This window comes from Ambystoma mexicanum, chromosome 4q (genome assembly GCF_040938575.1).
Source record: "Ambystoma mexicanum isolate Mex_15411 chromosome 4q, UKY_AmexF1_1, whole genome shotgun sequence".
Lineage (NCBI taxonomy): Eukaryota > Metazoa > Chordata > Amphibia > Caudata > Ambystomatidae > Ambystoma > Ambystoma mexicanum.
Genome location: NC_090928.1, coordinates 1,291,198,688 through 1,291,218,227, shown reverse-complemented (window position 1 = coordinate 1,291,218,227; position 19,540 = coordinate 1,291,198,688). Strand labels below are relative to the sequence as shown.

The window sequence follows — 19,540 nt, the reverse complement described above, 5'->3', positions numbered from 1 at the left end:
ACTAGTTCCCCTCCGAGAAAAGGACCATAGCAACGGCCCGCCCCCTCTCCTTCACGTGACTCGGATTTCATGCGTGTGGAGCAGTGAAGCGCTTCCGGAGCACGTGCAGTGGGCGCGCGTGAGGTAGCGACTAGTTCCATAGCTCTCAACCATTTGTGTTGCAAAGGCGGGTGAAATCACCCGATTTTGTTTTTGGTGGGTGAGACGCCCATTGGAATGAATGGGCGTGCTGGAGGCTTGGCGGGTGAGTCAGCCCATTGCAAGGCGGGTGACACCCGCCAAAAGCGTGTGAGTTGAGAGCTATGCTAGTTCCCATCCGAGAAAAGGACCATAGCAACGGCCCGCCCCCTCTCCTTCACGTGACTCTGATGTCATCCGTGTGGAGCAGTGAAGCACTTCCGGAGCACGTTCAGTGAGTGAGCGTGAGGTAGCGACTAGTTCCCATCCGAGAAAAGGACCATAGCAACGGCCCGCCCCCTCTCCTTCACGTGACTCGGATGTCATCCGTGTGCTTTCCGGCCAGAGCAGTGAAGCGCTTCCGGAGCATGTTCAGTGAGTGAGCGTGAGGTAGCGACTAGTTCCCATCTGAGAAAAGGACCATAGCAACGGCCCGCCCCCTCTCCTTCACGTGACTCGGATTTCATCCGTGTGGAGCAGTGAAGCACTTCCGGAGCACGTGCAGTGGGCGCGTGTGAGGTAGCGACTAGTTCCCATCCGAGAAGAGCACCATAGCAACGGCCCGCCCCCTCTCCTTCACGTGACTCTGATGTCATCCGTGTGGAGCAGTGAAGCGCTTCCGGAGCACGTGCAGTGGGCGCGCGTGAGGTAGCAACTAGTTCCCCTCCGAGAAAAGGACCATAGCAACGGCCCGCCCCCTCTCCTTCACGTGACTCAGATGTCATCCGTGTGCTTTCCGGCCAGAGCAGTGAAGTGCTTCCGGAGCACGTTCAGTGAGTGAGCGTGAGGTAGCGACTAGTTCCCATCCGAGAAAAGGACCATAGCAACGGCCCGCCCCTTCTCCTTCACGCGACTCGGATGTCATCCGTGTGCTTTCCGGCCAGAGCAGTGAAGCGCTTCCGGAGGACGTTCAGTGAGTGAGCGTGAGGTAGCGACTAGTTCCCATCCGAGAAAAGGACCATAGCAACGGCCCGCCCCCTCTCCTTCACGTGACTCTGATGTCATCCGTGTGGAGCAGTGAAGCGCTTCCGGAGCACGTGCAGTGAGCGCGCGTGAGGTAGCGACTAGTTCCCATCCGAGAAAAGGACCATAGCAACGGCCCGCCCCCTCTCCTTCACGTGACTCGGATGTCATCCGTGTGCTTTCCGGCCAGAGCAGTGAAGTGCTTCCGGAGCACGTTCAGTGAGTGAGCGTGAGGTAGCGACTAGTTCCCATCCGAGAAAAGGACCATAGCAACGGCCCGCCCCATCTCCTTCACGTGACTCGGATTTCATCCGTGTGGAGCAGTGAAGCGCTTCCGGAGCACGTGCAGTGGGCGCGCGTGAGGTAGCGACTAGTTCCCATCCGAGAAAAGGACCATAGCAAGGGCCCGCCCCCTCTCCTTCACGTGACTCGGATTTCATCCGTGTGATTTCCGAGCAGTGAAGCGGAGGAAGACACGACAAACTAGACACGGGGATGGTGGCGCTCTAGTTTGAAGGCAAAGGGGAAACGAAGGAGAATGTTTCCGAGCGGTTGCCAGCATCGCGTTTCCACTTCCGCCTGAATGCTGACGTTGCTTCTGACCCATTTCGTCGGAGCGTCGTGTGCGAGCCCCTCCCTCGGTGGGGCTGGCTCTGTTGCAGGGGACAGGAGACTCTCAGAGAAAGCGGAGCGGTGACTGGGTGGAGGGTGCTGGGTTCGAGGAGGAGGAGCGGTCTCTGGAGACGGATGCAAGGAGTGAGAGTGCTCAGAGGAGGTGGTAAGAATGGGTAAGGGGAAAGGGAAGGTTGGAAAGAAAGGGGGGTGGAGGAGGAGGAGGCAAAGAGGGGGAAGACATCATCTGAAATCTACACCTGTGGAGGGGGGTAGGGGGGGAAATGAGGGACGGTATTGCAGCAGATCCCCTCAGATCCGCCTGAATAAGGTCATTTCAACTCTGGTGCATGAGAACCAGGTAGGTTTTGTCTCTGGTAGGGCAGTGGCGGATAACATGAGACGCCTGCTATTGACAATTGAGAAGGGCCATAGTCAACCAGTTTCCAGTGCGGTCATCTCCCTAGATGCTGAAAAGGCATTTGATCGTGTTGAATGGAACTTTTTGTTTGCATGCTTGGGGAAAATGAACTTTGGACACGATTTCCAGCGTTGGGTTAAACTGTTATACAATAATACCTCTGCAAGTGTGCTGACGAATGGACTTATCTCTGATCCATTTGAGCTTCATCGTGGTACAAGGCAGGGTTGCCCTCTTTCACCTCTCCTATTTATTTTATCTATGGAACCACTTGCAGTGAGCTTGCGGGCAGACGTACGTCTTCTACCTGTTATTGGAAATGGTCGGGATAATTTGGTTTGGTTGTATGCTGACGATTTGCTGATTGCCCTGCAAGACCCAGCTGTTGGTATTTCGTATTTAATGCAAGATATTCAATCTTTTTCCTTGGTGTCAGGATATAAGATTAATTGGAGCAAATCAGAGATCCTGCCTGTCAATGGGTTGTGTCAAAGACATACATGTGTTCAGTTTCAATTCAGGTGGTGTGCTGAAAAGTTGAAGTATCTTGGAATATGGATTGGAGCGGATATAGTGAAGTTGCCAGCCATTAATTTTTCTTGGATCCTTCCGATTCTTAGATCGGATTTGGTAAGGTGGAGTCTTTTGAAATTGTCGACCTGGGGCAGAATCAACTGTTTGAAAATGAACCTGGCACCTCGGATAAATTATTTGTTAAGCATGCTCCCAATTAAGATACCTGGAAACATCTTTAAAGAGATCAATAGGATTATGCAGAACTTTATTTGGAATGGGAAACCTCCGAGGCTCGCAATTTGGAAGCTTCAACTCCCATTGAAATTGGGTGGAATGAACTTGCCTAATTTCTCAGACTACCATTTGTCGTTTTCCACTCGTCATTTGTGCAGAGTTATTGACTCTGGAGATGTACAGTCTGAACATTCTGACCTCTTATCCTGGGAATGCAGTGCTGTTTCCCAATTGGACCCGAAAGCGTTGCTGACTACTCAGAAGAACAAATCAAAAAAAGTCAGCTCTCTTACTTCATTCTTGCGAGACTGCTGGTGTGAGCTCTCGAATCGTGTGAGTGCTGACCCATATTTACACCCAGATGCCTCCATATGGAATAATCCAGCCTTGAAATATCAGGGTAAACCTCTGTTTTGGGTGGAATGGTTTGTGGCTGGCATCAAATATATTGGAGATTTGTTTGAGGGGGACAACTGGTTGACGTACGCTCAACTGGGCCAGATGTATGACATGTCAGAATGCTCGTTTGCTGAATATAGGAAACTGAAGATTATTATTTCAGCTTGTGTTGAGATGCCACAATTGACTGGTCAGAGTCCTGCTTGGACAGCTCTATCTGTATGCTTGAGTGCCTCACACCCTGCTTCTACCATGTATGGAATTATAAAAGCTACTCGGAAGGGTGATCCGAGATTGCCTGCAATTTGGGCGGAGGAATTGGGGGAAGATGTTAACTTCAGATGTTGGCGGAGGTGCTGTGAAAACACTCGTTTGGTAAGTTTGGATTGGTCCCTCAGAGCTTCTCAAACTAAGTTGTTGTTCAGGGCCTATTGGACGCCGGAGAAACTATTCAGGAGACGACTTTTAGACAACAATCTTTGCTGGAAGTGTAAATGTTCGAGAGGATCTCTGAGTCATTTGATTTGGTCCTGTCCCAAGACGATGCAATTCTGGGATAAGGTTCGGGAGAGGTTGAGTCTGGTCTTAGATGTCACAATCCCCATGAATGCTTCATTACTGATTTTGGGTGATGACTCTTCTCTGGAGGAAATTGACTTTGGTAAGAGAGTTTGGTTGCTTCGTGCATGCATGGTTGCTAAAAAATTCATATTGAGGTCATGGAAATCAAGTACTTCATTTAACATTGATGACTGGGTGGAGGAGCTACTTACTGTTTCAACATATGAAAAAGCCATTTACAAACTCACTGGTGACATTGAAAAATTTTGGGACATTTGGAGCTGCTTTCTTGATGCATATGGATAAACCTGATCTTGATCTGGGGTATTATGTACTTACCCTTGAACACTCATAATCTGTATAATACCTATAGTTTGTGTGATGGTTTTTGTAATGCCCTTTTGTCTGAGGTATAGTATTTTGCATTGAAATTTTTGGTTTATGTCTTCTACTCCTACGCTCTTATTCTCTTTCTTCCTTTTCTTTTTCTTTTTCTTCTTTTCCTTTCTTCCTTCTTGTTCTATTTTTGATGTTTATATGTTTGGATTGTTTATGGCGAATTGATTACTTTGCTTTCACTTGGTTGATATGTGTGAATTTCATGGACTGCTGTTCATTTATTTATGCTTGCTTACTGTGAAAATAAAAATTTAAATTGCGAGATGAAGGGGGGCTGGTCCGGGACATCTCAGGGTCGGGGACTCCAGAAAAGTGTGCTTTGGAGGGGCTGGAAGCCTCAGTGAGCGGTATGTCTGAGGAGAAGATGCAGTCTGATAGTGTGTGGAAGGTAGTGTTGAAACCTGAAAATCGTGACAAGACGTTTCTGGGGGTGAATCCGACGGAGATTGCTAGATGGTTGAAAGCAGCAGTGGGAGATGTTTCCCGGGTACAAGTGGTGGCTGGGGGTCGGTTGTTGGTGGAGGGGTCGGATGCTGATAGCAAAGCGAAGATTCTGGAGGTGCATTGTCTGGGTAGACATGCGGTAAGAGTGTTTGATCAAAGTGGAGTGTCTTGTAAGGGGGTGCTGTATGGAGTGCCAGTGGTTATGAGTATGTCTGAGGTGGAGGAGCAACTGGCGGGAGTGGGGGTGGTGGAGGCGTGGAGGTTGGGGAGGAGGGATGCACATGGGGATGTGGTGTCTACAACTGTGGCAGTGAGATTTGAGAGAACGGAGTGTCCGGAGGTGGTGGAGATGGCTTATCAGAGGTATCGTGTGAAAGCATATGTGGCAATGCCATTAAGGTGTTATAAGTGTCAACGATTTGGACATGTGGCGAGAGCATGCAGGAATGAGAGACACTGTGGGAGGTGTGGTGGATATCATGATATAAAGGAATGCAAGGTGGGGATTCCGGAGAAATGTGTGAATTGTGGGGGGGAGCATTCTTCTGCGTTTAGGTGGTGTGTCAGTTACAGGGTGGCGAGAGAAGTGGTACAGGTGAGGGCGGCGGAAGGTCTGTCTTATGCGCAGGCTGTTGCAAGGTGAAACCAGTACGGGTAGTGAGTGAGGTGAGTGAGAAAAAGTTGGTGGTGGATGAGGTTGTGGGAAGAAAGAAAGTGGTGGGTGAAGTGAAAGGTGTAGAAATGGTGGTTGTCCCGAAAACTGAGTTTTTGTGCTTTATAGTGAATGTGCTGGATCTGGTTCAGGGGAATACGTCTATCAGTTCATCAGATCTTACGAAAGGAGTGGTGGAAGCTGGGAGGAGGTTTTTGAATGTTGTAGATGTATCAGAAGAAGTGTTTAAGAAGGTTGCTAGAGTGCGGAAGCTGAGTGGGGTGCCGGCATGAGGATTTTGCAGTGGAACGCGAGGAGTTTGTTGAGGAATGGACAGGAGTTGAAAGCGGTGTTGTGTGAGGAATTGAATGTTGATGTGGTTTGTATTCAGGAGACGTGGTTGAGTGGCGATTTGAGATTTGTGATACCAGGTTTTTGAGTTGTTTCGTAAGGATAGGTTGGAGGGGAGGGGGGTGTGGCTTTAGCAGTTCGAAAGGGGTTGATTGCAAGGGAGATTGTGGTGGATGGAGCAGTAGGCGATTGGGGCAGGGATTCGGGTAGGAGGATCGGAAGTATTGGTGCTGAATTATTATAATCCGTGTGAGGTGGTGGAAGTGGGTGTGTTGACTGGAGTGATAAGAGGACATGTGGGACCGTGTGTTTTGTGTGGCGATTTTTACAGTGCCAACACGTTGTGGGGTACTGATAGGACAGATACGAATGGAGAACTGTTGGAAGACATGGCGGATGAATTGAGTCTGGTATTGATGAATGATGGGTCGGGTACGAGGTTGGATGTGAGGACTGGGAAGCTGTCGTGCTTGGATTTGACCTGGGTGACTGCTGCAATTGCGGGTGAATGTGATTGGGAGGTGCGTGAGGGTGGAGACATGGGGAGCGATCATTCTGCTATTTTGGTGACTGTGAGGGGTGAGGTAGGGATCAGGTCACGTATGACTGGGAGTCGGTTGAATTTTAGGAAGGCTGATTGGGAGGTGTACAAGGGAGTGTGTCGGGATTTGATTGTTCCAAGGGGAAGAGAGAGGGGGGTGGATGAATGGAATGAGCATCTGGTGCAGGGAATGAGAGCAACGTCTGTGGCAGCAATTCCGGAGGTTGAGAAGGGGAAGGGTGGGAAGATCGAGGTTCCTTGGTGGTCGGTGGAATGTTCAAGAGCAGTGGCGGCACGAAAGAAGGCTAGAGCAAGAGCGGTGAGAACGGGAATGTTGGTGGATCTGGTGGCATATAAGAAGGCTAAGGCGGTGGCGCAGAGGGTGATTAGGGAAAGAAAGCGAGGATATTGGAGGGGCTATTGTGGGTCCCTGGGGAGTGATTCTGGTGTGAGTAAGGTTTGGAAACAGTTCAAAATGTCCGGATTAATGAGGTCGCAGGGTGGTATGTCTGTGTTGTTGAAAGGAGAAGAGGTGATTAGTGAGGATGGGGATAAGGCGAATTTGTTGGGGGAGTATTTTGCGGGGGTTCACAGTTCGAGGAACTTCCCAGAAGAGGTGAGGATACGAATGGGTGTGGTAGAGGAGGAGACGCGAGAGGTGGTGGCGAATGTTGGGCCTTGGGAGGAGCAATATGAGGTTTCATTTTCGATGGTGGAGTTGAATGGAGCGATTCGGAAGGGGAAGTGGTCTAGCCCTGGGGTGGATGGAGTTATGTATGTATTTTTGGAGAAGTTGCCTGAGGAATGTAAGTTAGAGGTATTGGCGCTGTTCAATGAGATCTGGAAGAATGGAGTTTTGCCGAAGTTGTGGAAAAGAGCGATTGTAGTGGCGATTTTGAAGGGTGGCAAGGTTCCTACAGAGTGTAAGTCATATAGACCGATTGCGTTGACTGTTGTGCTGTGTAAGGTTATGGAACGGATCGTGGTTGGGCGGTTGGGGTTTTATTTGGAGTCGAATGGTTGGTTGAGTGACTTTCAGAGTGGGTTCAGGAGGAATCGGTCGGTGGCTGATCCATTAGTGAGATTAGTGACTGGGGTGGAGGAGGCATTATGTGATGGAGAGTTGGTGGGAGCGTTCTTTTTGGATTTGGAGAAGGCATATGATATGGTGTGGAAGGGAGGGTTGTTAGTGAGACTGTTGGAGATGGGTGTGAAGGGAAGAATGTTTCGGTGGATCAAGGCATTTTTGGCAGATAGGACCTTTCAGGTGAGAGTGAGGGGGGTGCTGTCTGAAGTTTGGAAGATGGAGAATGGGACGCCGCAGGGGAGTGTGATTAGTGCGATGCTGTTTAATGCGATGGTGGATGGGTTGATTCGGGCTTTGGCGGGAATTGGGTGTCAGGTGGATTTCTTCGCGGATGATGTGTGGTCTGGGTAAGAGGGCGGTGTTTGTTGTTGGTACAGAGACGGTTGCAACCTGCGATAGTACCCATGGAGGAGTGGTGTGGGAAATGGGGTTTCTCGGTGTCTGTGGATAAGAGTGTGAGTATGGTGTTCTCAAGGAAAAGAGTGCAGCAGGAGTTGAATTTGGTTTTGAAAGGTGTGAGGGTGAAGAGCGTGGAAGAGTTTCGGTACTTGGGGGTGATTCTGGATAGAAAGTTGAATTGGAATGTGCAAGTGGATGGTGTGGTGGATAAGTGTAAACACAGGCTGAATTTGTTGCGGGCGGTGACTGGGAAAGAATGGGGTGTGCAACAGAAGTGTTTACGAATGTTGTATAAGGGGTTGATTTTGAGTGTGATGGATTTTGGGTGTCAGTGGGTTATACGTCGAGTCAGAAGTTGCGGTTAGATAGGGTACAGGCGAGGGCATTGAGAGTGTGTTCGGGTGTGATGAGGTCCTCTCCAGTGAATGCGGTTCAGGTGCTTGTGAGAGAGATGCCATTGGGGTTGAGGAGGGATGCGTTAAATATGAGATGGTGGGTGAAGTGCAGTGCGAAGAGTGTGGCTCATCCGGTGCGTGAATGTTTGAAGTATAATTGGAGGTTTGACTATTACAGGGATCGGTGGAGGAGGAAGGGGGGCACTTTTGGGTTTCACATGTGGGAGAAGGGAGTGCAGTGGGGTGTGGGTGATTTGATGATTGTGACAAATACGGATTTGGAGAGAAGGCCGAGGTGGATGATGAGATCTCCAAAGGTGTGTTTGGAGTTGGCGAATGTGGTATCGAAGAAGAGAGGTATGCGGGGTGAGATCAAAGCTTTGGGTCAGGAGTATGTGGCAGGAAAGGAAGGATACAAGGTGTTTACGGATGGTTCAAAGGATCCTGTGTCTGGGAGAGTGGGAATGGCGTATTATCTAGAAAGCATTGGGGAGTATAAAATAGGACGACTGACGAATGATGTGTCTATTTGTACGGCTGAGTTGGTGGCGATTGCATTGGTGATTGATAGGGTGTGTGAGTTGGGGTATGAGAAAGTGGTGGTGTTCTCAGATTCATTGAGTGGGTTACAGGCGATTGTGGCAGGGGATGGTGATAGGAAGGATGTGATTTTGGACATTAGGATGAAGAATGATCGGTGTGTGCGCGGGGGTATGGATTTGGAGTTGGCGTGGGTTCCCAGTCACAGTGGCATTTTGGGAAATGAGTTGGTGGATCTGGCGGCGGGTGAGGGTATGAGGAGGGGAGCGATTGATGTGAGGTTGCCTTTGAGTGTGGATGAGGTGAAGGCTGTGATGGTGAGACGGGTCCTGGATGAGTGGCAGGAGAGGTGGGTGAGTGGGGTGAAGGGCAGGTGAATGTTCGGTGTTCGTGGGAAAGTGTCGGTGAAGGTGGATGCAGGGAGTTCAGAATGGAGGAGGGGGAGGAGGTGATGCTGAATCGGTTGAGGATAGGTCATGTGGGGCTGAATGACTGTCTATTTCGAATAGGGAAGCGTGAATCAAGGGACTGTGCGGTGTGTGGGGTGCCTGAAACGGTGGGACATTTTTTGATTATGTGTGAGAGACATGTTGCAGAGAGAGAATTGATGAGGGTTCGGTTGACTGCGTTGGGTGTGGCTGAGCTGAGTGGGAGGACTTTACTGGGAGGTGATGGGGAGAGAGGCAGGAGGAGGAGTAGTGTGATGTTGGATTTTGTGAGGCAGACGGGGAGGTGGGAGGAGTTCTGAGTTTAAATGGAGCTAAATAATAATTAGTGGGTACGGTGCACATCATCCTATAGGATGGGGAAGCGCCTGCGTGGGTCCGCCCACGCCTCCGATAATTAAGAAGAAGAAGCAGTGAAGCGCTTCCCGAGCACGTGCAGTAAGCGGCCCGGGGCTGAGCGGGCCTTCTGAACACTCTTGCTGCCGGTGCAAGTGCAACCGGACCCTGCCAGCCTTTTGCTTGCAGCGCTTGGGGTGGGCATTTTCATTGGGACGGCGGGAAGGTTTCTACGAGACCCTGGAGCATCCTGGACACCCGAGACACCCGATTTAGACAGGGGAGCGGGAAATTACATGTACTTTAAAAATCATGCTCATCTATTCAACATGAACGGTCTGGAGGGCTAAGAAAAGGAACATGGAGACCGTGTATGATGGTGTTTAACTGATCAACGGGGGCTAATAGAGTGATTTCATGTTGCATGAGGGTGTGATTATTAGGATGGGTGGTTTTAGAGGGGGTTGGCTGGGGTAATCTGCGTGTGATTAGGGATTGCCACACAGGTATCTGTTGCAAAGGGGAAGGGGCATCTTGCTATTTGGAGGGAGGATTGGGCGTTATGGTATTGGTCTAGACTAGAGGGAGGGATTGGGCATCTTAGTGGGGTCTGAATGGTTGGAGAGGTGCATGCTGGTGTGGGTCTGGGGTATGGGGCACATTTGTGTGGATCTGGAAAAAGGCACATTGGTGTGGGTCTGGAGGGAGGGATAGGACATAGTGGTGTGGATCTGGGGAGGGATAGGGACAGTGGTGTGGGTTTGGGGGGGGGTTGGGGTACATTGGTGTGGATCTGGGTCGAGGGATGGTGCACATGGGTGTGTTTCTGGAGGGAGAGATGGGCACAGTGGGTCTGGAGGGTGGCATGGGTTATCTAGGTGTGGGTTGGGAAGTTGGATGGGCATCTTGGTGTGGCTCTGGAGAGAGGTGGTGGGGGCACATTGGTGTGGGTTTGATGGGAGGGACATTGGTCTGGGGAGGGATGGCCGCATATTGGTGTGGGTCTGGAAGGAGGGAATGGGGCACATTGGTGTGGGTCTGGGCGGATGGGGGCATACTAGGATGGGTGGTTTTAGAGGGAGTTGGCTGGGTCTATCTGCATGTGATTCAGGATCCGCACATGGGCATCTGATGCAAGGGGAAGGGGCATCTTGCTATTTGGAGGGGCATGGGGCATTATGGTATTGGTCTAGAGGGAGGGATGGGGCATCTTGGTGTGGTTCTGAGAGGGAGGGATGGGGCATATTGGTGTGGGTCTGAGAGGAAGGGATGGTGCACATGGGTGTGAGTCTGGAGGGAGGGATGGGGACATTGCTGTGGGTATTGTAGTAATCTCATCTATCCTGATAATGTATTATATGTATTTACCTCGGCTCCCCGCCTGCGCGTGAGTTGGAATGTTTGTAAGAATGTTGGGAGTGGATCAGAGCGTTCGAGAGAAGACCGTTAGTTGGAGATGATGAGTTCATGAGAGGAGACGCAGTGCGGGGTGCCGGTTCATAAATAATAGTAAATAAAGAAAGTTACTTACCTCTTCGAGTCTCGCATACTTCAAATGGCAACAAGGATGCCGGCGCCCTGAGGACCCACGAAGAGAAGTGGAGTTGAGAGCAGTTGCTCCGAGCCGATACGCAGTGTTGCATAGGTTCGTGCTGATTTTGGTCCAGTGGAGAAAGGGAGAGCGGAAGCTCCGAGCCAGTGCGTGTTCCCGCGTTGGCTTGTGCAGGCGTGTTCCGGGTCCACGGCTGATTTACAAGGGAGAGCAGATGCTCCGAACCGGCGCGTAATATTGCGTTGGTTCGTGCTGGAGTTCGTGTCATTTTGTTCATTACGGATCCGGGAAGTACGCTCCAAGCACGTTTGACGCCGTAGTACTGGGGGTTAGAGAAAAGGACACGCCAGGAAGTCTTCAAGTCACGTGACACGCCTGACCTGGCCCAGACGAAATGAAGAGGAGACTGATCCCTTCATTTTCGTCACAGTACTTTTATATGGAATTTAGACATTGTGAATTTGGAGATATCCAGCAAGAGAGTTATTTGCTGATATAGCACAGGAAGTGTTTTGCATAAGTACTTATTACACTGTTGTTGTCCATAAATCATTACATTCACAGGGCCATGCAAAACATTAACATTCAACCACCAGCAAGTTTCCTTCCAGCGCCAGGGCAACCTGTAGTGTTATGGTCGGAATGGAAAGAGTTCTGGATGAACTATATTCAAGCAGTTGAACATGAAGAACTCACATCTCGGAAGAAGTTGTTATTATTGTTACATGCATTGGGATTGGAAGGACAAAGAAAACTCAGGGAACTGCCAGAATTGACTGTAGTCGAAGCTGGCGACGCTGATGAGCACGATAAGGCTATAAGACAATTGGATAAGTATTCTGCACCAGAAACTAATGTAGCCATAAATAGATACAAATTCTATACGCGTGTGCAAAAGGAACATGAAAGCATTGAGGAATATGTTTCTGCATTAAGAGTGTTATCACGAACTTGCCAATTTGGCAATGGCATCACCCTTGATGAGTTGATCAGAGATCATTATTCACTCAAAAGACAACCTAGTACAAGACAGATTTTGGATGGTAGGCAATCCATCCCTCCCGGAAACAATAGCGATCGCTTAACGTGTAGAACAGTCAATTATGCTCGAAGGAGATGAAGAACAAGAAAGAAGAGGTTGTACAAAGTATGCAAAAACATAGTAGCAAGGAGATACAGGAGAAAGAAACAGAAGAACAAGGTCAGGTTAATATACTACGACCTAAAGACAGAGGTGGAACAAATGTTAGAAACAAAGACAAGAGTGAAGTCAATGCAGGAAGAGGTAGCAAAATGAAGAGCTTTGAGCAAAGAGGGGGTTCATACAGAGGAAAGAATTGGGTGAGGAATGAACAAAGAATTCAATATGATCAGAGATTTCAGAATACTCAACAGAGAGAAGGAGACAGATGCTATAATTGTGGCAGAGTTGGTCATTATGCCTATGCAAAACAGTGCCCAGCATTGGGGCAGAAATGCGGAAACTGTGGTATAAGAGGTCACTTTGCGGTCACGTGTAGAAGAAGGAAGAAAGTCTCTGCCATTATGGAAGAAGAGGAAGACTCGGAGGAAGAAAGGGTATTTCTGATACGTGAGCCACCAGATGGAGAATTTAAATCCCCGAGCTGCAAAGTATTCCTAGACAATTGGAAGGTGAAGGTGGACAGTTGTTCACCGTGGACAATTATCACTAGGAGAACGTGGAAGAACTTAGTAGCACGTGGTCTCAAGAGCAAGATGGAAGCGTCAGATATACCAAATCCTGTTGGATTTGAAGGATCTAGGATCAAGATGCTTGGATGGTTTTCGTGTATTGTTCAATTTAAAGACAGACGGTCTCAGGTGAAGGTGTACGTAGCAGAAAAAGGAGTGAATGTACTGGGTTGGAGAGATCAAGCTGGTCTGAGAATCAGGTTAGACCCATGTGATGAAGAGCAAATTCTGATAGTAAATGGGAGTAGTCAAGAGCGTGAAAGCAAGAATGCTAAAGAAGAGAAAGAAGGCAAATTGAAATTGGGTTTGCTTAAAAATTTTGCGCACAGGATTCAACTCAAGAAGGGAGCGATGCCTGTTAAACACACGAAATCCAGACCAATTCCTTTTGCCATTGCTGACAAAGTTGAGCAAGAACTTGCAATATTGGAGTCGGAAGGAGTTATAGAGAAAATTGAATCATCTGAATGGGTGAGCCCCATAGTGGTTGCATCAGATTTCCTTGACAGAGGATTGTAGAGACATTACAGCGTTTATTACACCGCATTGGTTGTATAGGTATAAACGCATGCCGTTTGGATTAGCATCTGCGGCAGCAGTATTTCAGAGAGTTATGATGCATGTGTTGAAAGGTTTAAGTGGAACGCTGGTATATCAAGATGGTATAATTGTATTTGGTAAAGGATCTGAAGTACATGATGGGGGATTGAAAGAAGTGTTGAGGAGATTGGAAGAGGTTGGGTTAAAAATTGAAAAAAGCAAATGTAAATTTGGAGTAGAGGAAGTGGAGTATTTAGGGCACACAGTAAATGGTAAAGGTTATAAGCCTAAGAGAGACGTCATGAAAGCAATCAAGGAGTCGCCTAATCCAGACAACAAAGATGAACTGAGATCGTTTTTGGGATTATGCGAATATTACAACAGGTTTGTAAAAAAAATTGCGAGTGAAACAGAACCATTGAGGACATTGTTAAAAAAGGATACAAAATTTACATGGAATGATGAATGTAGTGATGCTGCTGAATGCATAAAAAGAGGAATTTTTAACTCTTTGGAATTGGGAGGATTTGAGTTTGGGAGGTTGACTAAGATCACGGTGGATGCTAGTGGAAATGGTTTAGGAGCAGTTTTAACGCAGATAAATGAGGATACTAAGGAGAAGATAGTCATGCTTCTAGAGCTATTTCAGAAAAAGCAGATATTCTGTGATTGAAAAAGAATTGTTGGCTTGTTCATGGGCGGTGAATTACTTCAGAAAATATTTGTGTGGAAACAAATTCATAATCCAAACAGACCACAAACCTTTAATTGAGGTTGTTACAGTGAAAGGAATGTGTAAAGCTTTGCCGAGATTGGCCAGACTTAGTCTAAAATTACAGGACTACAATTATTCGGTAAAATATGTACCAGGGAAAAGAAATGTAGTCGCTGATTATTTATCTAGATTACCATTAGAGAGTGGTGAAACAAGTGTGGATTTGGATGAAGAAATGGTGGCGGTCATTTTTGAGGTTACGTCCAAGGATGTGTGGATTGAAGAATTGAGTAAAGATGATGAATTACAAGAGATAAGGAGATGCACTGAATCAGGGTGGCCTGAGAAAAGGAAAATCAGTGAAGGTTGTAGGAAATATTGGGAAGTTAAAGATGAATTGTCCTTGGAGGATGGATTTTTAGTGAGGGGAGATAAATTGATTCCCCCACACAAGTTTTGGAGTGAGTTAATAGAGAAAGCACCCAAGGGCCATCCTGGTATCACTGGCACGAAGAACAATGTGCGTTTGAAATACTGGTGGCCATGTATAGATCTCATGATCGAGAGGTTTATTAGGAATTGTTGGCCGTGTCAGAACAGTGACAAGAGCTGCAGAATTGTCAAGTCTAAGCCAATTAACATAGACAAAGGTAATGCATCATGGGAGATGGTAGGAATTGATATCATTGGACCATATGAGAGGTTGGTTAGGGAGAAGAAGTTCCTGATGGTTCTAGTCGATTACTATTCAGGGTGGGTAGAAGTCAAAGCGGTGAGTAGAATTGATACAAATGAGATAATAAAATTCATAATGCAGATCTGCAGAAGGGAAGGATTTCCCAAAATAATATTGAGTGATAATGGAGTTCAATTTAGAAGTAGAGAAATGAGTGAATTTGCTAAAAGAACAGGAATTGAGTGGAGATTTTCGTCGTTATATCACCCACAAACCAATGGGTTAGTGGAGAGATATAACCGTGTAATTGTTGAGGCAGTAGAGTTGGCCTTGAGTAACAATATGCCGGTAGACAAAGTTCTTAAGGAGAGAGTATGGAGCACCAGGATGTCCGTTAAGAGAGGAATGGATGTCTCTCCTTTTGAATTAATGAGGGGAAGAGCTCCAAATAGTTTGCTAAATCCTGATTGGGTTAATTGTAGGAGAAGTGTTAGTACTGCGTTACAAAATTCTGACGAAAATCTAGATAGGTACAGTAGGTATACAGGAAAGTTCAAGTCTCCAGAAAGGAGTAAGTTGAGAATTTTACCAGGAGATTTGGTGCGAATTAAATTTGGACGCAATGTTAAAAAGGGTGACTCTAAATACAGCAGTCCTGTCAAGGTAGTACAAGTGTTCAGGAGAGCTGTAAGAGTTGCGGGAGGATCGGTATGGAATATGGACAGGGTTAGTAAATGGATGTGGAGGGGTATGAATGAAAGAGACAAACAAATCAAAATTGAGAGAAGAGCTATTGATTTATTTGGAGATGATCCTATTCAATATGGAGTTGAAAATGCGAATATGAATGGTAATGTGATGAGACAGGTTGAGAATGCAAGCGCTCAGCAAGGTGAGGGAGTTTATGAAGATAGGAGTGTGCGTAGTTCTAGAGAAAGGAAGTTACCGTTTTGGTCCAGAGATTATGTCATGCAGAGTTAAATCATTTTCCTTACTTAGAGGAGGTTTGTATAAAAAACTGTAAAATTGTTAAATAATTGTGCACTTTGCACAAATGTGTTATGTTTGAAATGTTTTGACTACATGTACTTTGCACAGATGTGTTAAATTTGGGAATGTGTATCTTTTCCCCTGCTCAATATTGTGAAGGGGGGATGATGTAGTAATCTCATCTATCCTGATAATGTATTATATGTATTTACCTCGGCTCCCCGCCTGCGCGTGAGTTGGAATGTTCGTAAGAATGCTGGGAGTGGATCAGAGCGTTCGAGAGAAGACCGTTAGTTGGAGATGATGAGTTCATGAGAGGAGACGCAGTGCGGGGCGCCAGTTCATAAATAATAGTAAATAAAGTTACTTACCTCTTCGAGTCTCGCATACTTCAGGTATGAAGGGAGGCATAGGACACATTGGTGTGCATCTGGAGGGAGGGATGGGCACATTGGTGTGGGTCGGGAGGGAGGGATTGGGGCTCATTGGTCGGAGGACGGATAGGGGCATCTTTCTGTGTGGAAGGAGCATGGGCCATCATGGTATGGGTTTTGAGGAAGGGATTGGGCATCTTGGAGTCTGGATCGGAGGGGGCATTGTTGATCAGGAATGGAGTGACAGGACATATGATGGGGGCATGTTAGGGAATGGTGGAGCATGTGGGTCAGGGCTGGAGCAGTCTGGTGGGAAGGGGTATCTGGGTGTGAATGGAGGGATGGGGTATGTTTGTCTTGAGAGAAAGATGTTGGTTTATTGGAGTGGTGGGTGCATGTGTGTCGAAGGGATGGGGTAATGGCGCCATCTGAGTGTGAGTCTGGAGGTAGAGGTGAAGCATATGGGTGTGGCTCTGAGGGGTGGAGCATCTTGGTGTAGGTATGAAGGGACGGATGTTGGTGTCTGTGTGGGTTTTTGGTGGCATGTGGGTCAGGAGAGAGGTGGCATTTGAATCTGGAACGTGCGTTTGGAAGGAGAAATGGGGCATTTGAGTGTGAATGGTATCTGCTTGTGGGTGGGGGCATGAAGGATCATTAACAGTGGAGCAGCGGGAGGGAGAGCCTTGGGCCTGACCTCGGTTGCATCCCAGACGTGCACAGCTACAGCCAGGGGCAACTCTCACAGAGTGGTCCGGTGCGTGTGGTCCACCAGGCGCCAGGGAGCAGGGATTCCCTTCCACCAGAGAGGCGTCCGCGACCCAGCAGATGGCCGGGGATGCCTGGCAGGGTTGGGTTAACCTGCTGGGGATGTCCCCAACCATGCACCGGAAAGGAAGTCCTGCGCAGCCCCCTCTCCTCACTGAACCTGCCTCTGCGCTGGCCGGGGGCGCGCACTACTCTCTCTGACCTGCCAACGGGTGGGCACACCCCGGTCAGCAGGGAGGCCCAGAGTGGGGGCAGCCTGGAGCCAAGGGGAACCATACTGCTCTCGAGGGGCGCCTCCCCAGGCAGACGGGACCGGCACGCCAGGCATGAGCCCTGAGCCATGGTGCAGCTGGCTTACTCTACGGTGGGCGCCAAGGTTCCAGCCCGCCCACATGCTGGCACAGTGGGTGACCTTCCCTCTTGCCCAGGTACCTGGAGCTGGGCCCTGTGCGGCCGGGCTGGGGTTTGAAGACTCTAGCGGTCCCACCCAACCCCCTGTCTGTGCTGTCTCTAGCCCGCCTCGCTGTCCGTCTCCCAGCCCCCTCCAAAAGGGAAGCGGAAGGGAAAGGGTCAGGGAAGGAAGAGTGGATCGGGCCGGGTGGGCAGGTGGCAGAGCGGCCTACCTCCATCCCCCTGGGAAACGCTGTGCTACTGCAGGTGGCGGTCAGGCTTCCAGGCTGAGCACCTGGATTTTTTTTTCTTTTTTAAAATGACAATGGTTTCGGCCGAGCTAGACAGGGCGCTGGGCTGTGCTGCCACAGGCGGCGCTGCCTCCCCCGACCTCTCCTGCACCGGCATGGTCAGGGCGACGACTGGAACAAAAAAAAGTTGCCTGTGACTCTTGGCGGTGGATCACTCCACTAGTGCATCAATGAAGAATGCAGCTAGCTGCGAGAATTGGTGGGAATTGCAGGACACATTGATCAACACTTCGAACGCACCATGTGGCCCTGGGTTTTTCCCGGGGCTATGCCTGTCTGAGGGTCGCTTGTACATCAATCGCCCCAGGGTTCCCTCCCAGGGGCGTCGCTGGGGCTGTCGCAGGGACCCCATTCCATTCATTCCCCTAAGGTCAGACCCCGATCAGCACCGTCGCTGAATCCTTGGATCTGGCGCGCAAGCTCATTGCCGACGCGTCCTGGCCTCCCCAGTTTCCCCACCTCATGCTGGTTTCGGGCGGCCGGCGCACCCCGGCTGTAGCGGTGGCAGCAGGCTTTAAAAAAGCCTGGCGCACCTTCACCCTACCCCGGGGCATCTGGCTGTGCTGTGTGTGGCTATCTTTGGTGTCCCACGGCTGCCGGCGCAGGATGACCGTGGAGCGCAGACATCGTGACCATGTGGGCTTCTGTCGCAGATTGGGACAGAGCACACTCTCCTGCGCCAGAGGCACAGGGCTGGGGCAACTCCCCCGTATGGGCCCGAGGCCAGCTGCGCTGAGCTTTGTGCTCCCCGACCACAGCCTCAGATCAGACGTGGTGACCTGCTGAATTTAAGCATATTACTAAGCAGAGGAAAAGAAACTAACCAGGATTCCCTCAGTAACGGCCGGTGAAAAGGAAAGAGCCTTGCGCCGAATCCCCATTCAGTGGCAGGCGTGGGAAATGTGGCATACAGAAGACCGACTCCCTGGCATCGCCCAAAGGGCTCAAGTCCTTCTGATTGAGTCTCACCACGCAGATGGTTATAGGCCGATAGCGGCCTCTTGTACACCGGGATCAGGTCTTCTTGAAGTCAGGTTGCTTGGGAATGCAGCCCAAAGCGTGTGGTAAACTCTGTCTAAGGCTAAATACGGACACGAGACTGATGGCCAACAAGTACCCTAAGGGAAACTTAGGGTAGAGAGAGTTCAAGAGGGCGTGAAACAGTTGAGAGGTAAACTGGAGGGGTCTGTGCAGTCCGCCCACAGGATTCAACACGGCAGCCAGGTTGGTCACCTGGAACAGGGGAGGCCCTTGCAGGTCTGCGCCCCGGGCACATCCAGCCCCAGCAGGGTGCATTTCCTCTGTAGCGGTGCACCACGACCGGCTGGGAAGGGGGCAGGTGGCTCTCTGCTCCAGCAGAGAGTGTTACAGCCCCCTGACAGCAGTTTTGCTGTGGCCATGGGGCTGAGGGAGATAGACCGCCACCTTGCCCTTATCCGGCAACCGTCCTGGCCCCTCTTGGGGGTCGCTAGAATGGCGACGGGAGACAGGGCTCCCGATGCGACTGTGGTGGACTGCCTCAATACGCCCGACCATGTCGTGCTGCCGGGCGGGGAGGCCCACAAAGGGCGCCAGGGGTCTGAGGTGATGTCAGTTAACCAACCTGTCTGGAAACACTGACCAGGGAGTATAACACGTGCCCGAGTCAGAGGGCCAAATTAAACCCTGTGATGTAATGATGTTGAGGGTCGGTGCTCGCCGATTGCAGTGGCATCCTGTCACGGTGGGCCCTCCACCGACCCGTCTCATCCGCTCTGTCAGAGAGATGATGCATGTGTGATAGTACCCGAAAGATGGTGAACTCGGCCTGGTAGAGGTCTGTATTGGTCCTGATGTGTAAATTGGTCATCCGACCTGGGTATAGGGGCAAAAGACTAATCGACGGATATAGTAGCTGGTTCTCTCCGAAGTTTCCCTCAGGATAGCTGGCTCACGGAAATCCCAGTTTTTTCTAGGAAAGCGAATGATTAGAGGTCTTGGGGCCAAAATAGCTCAACATACTCTCAAACTTTAAATGGGTATTAAGCCCGGCTCGCTGGCG

The 19,540-nt window shown here is 49.4% G+C and overlaps 2 non-coding genes across 2 annotated transcripts in view; both read left to right on the top strand.

The window, feature by feature from the left end:
* The first annotated feature begins 17,634 nt into the window (after positions 1 to 17,634).
* LOC138468738 (5.8S ribosomal RNA) lies at positions 17,635 to 17,785 on the top strand. Its single transcript, XR_011268452.1, has one exon. It is a non-coding gene; the product is annotated as a 5.8S ribosomal RNA (ribosomal RNA).
* A 469-nt stretch (positions 17,786 to 18,254) lies between these two features.
* LOC138468731 (28S ribosomal RNA) overlaps positions 18,255 to 19,540 on the top strand; it is a 3,669-nt gene continuing 2,383 nt past the window's right edge. Inside the window, exon 1 of the ribosomal RNA XR_011268448.1 lies at positions 18,255 to 19,540. This exon is cut by the window's right edge and continues 2,383 nt beyond it. This is a non-coding gene — a ribosomal RNA (28S ribosomal RNA).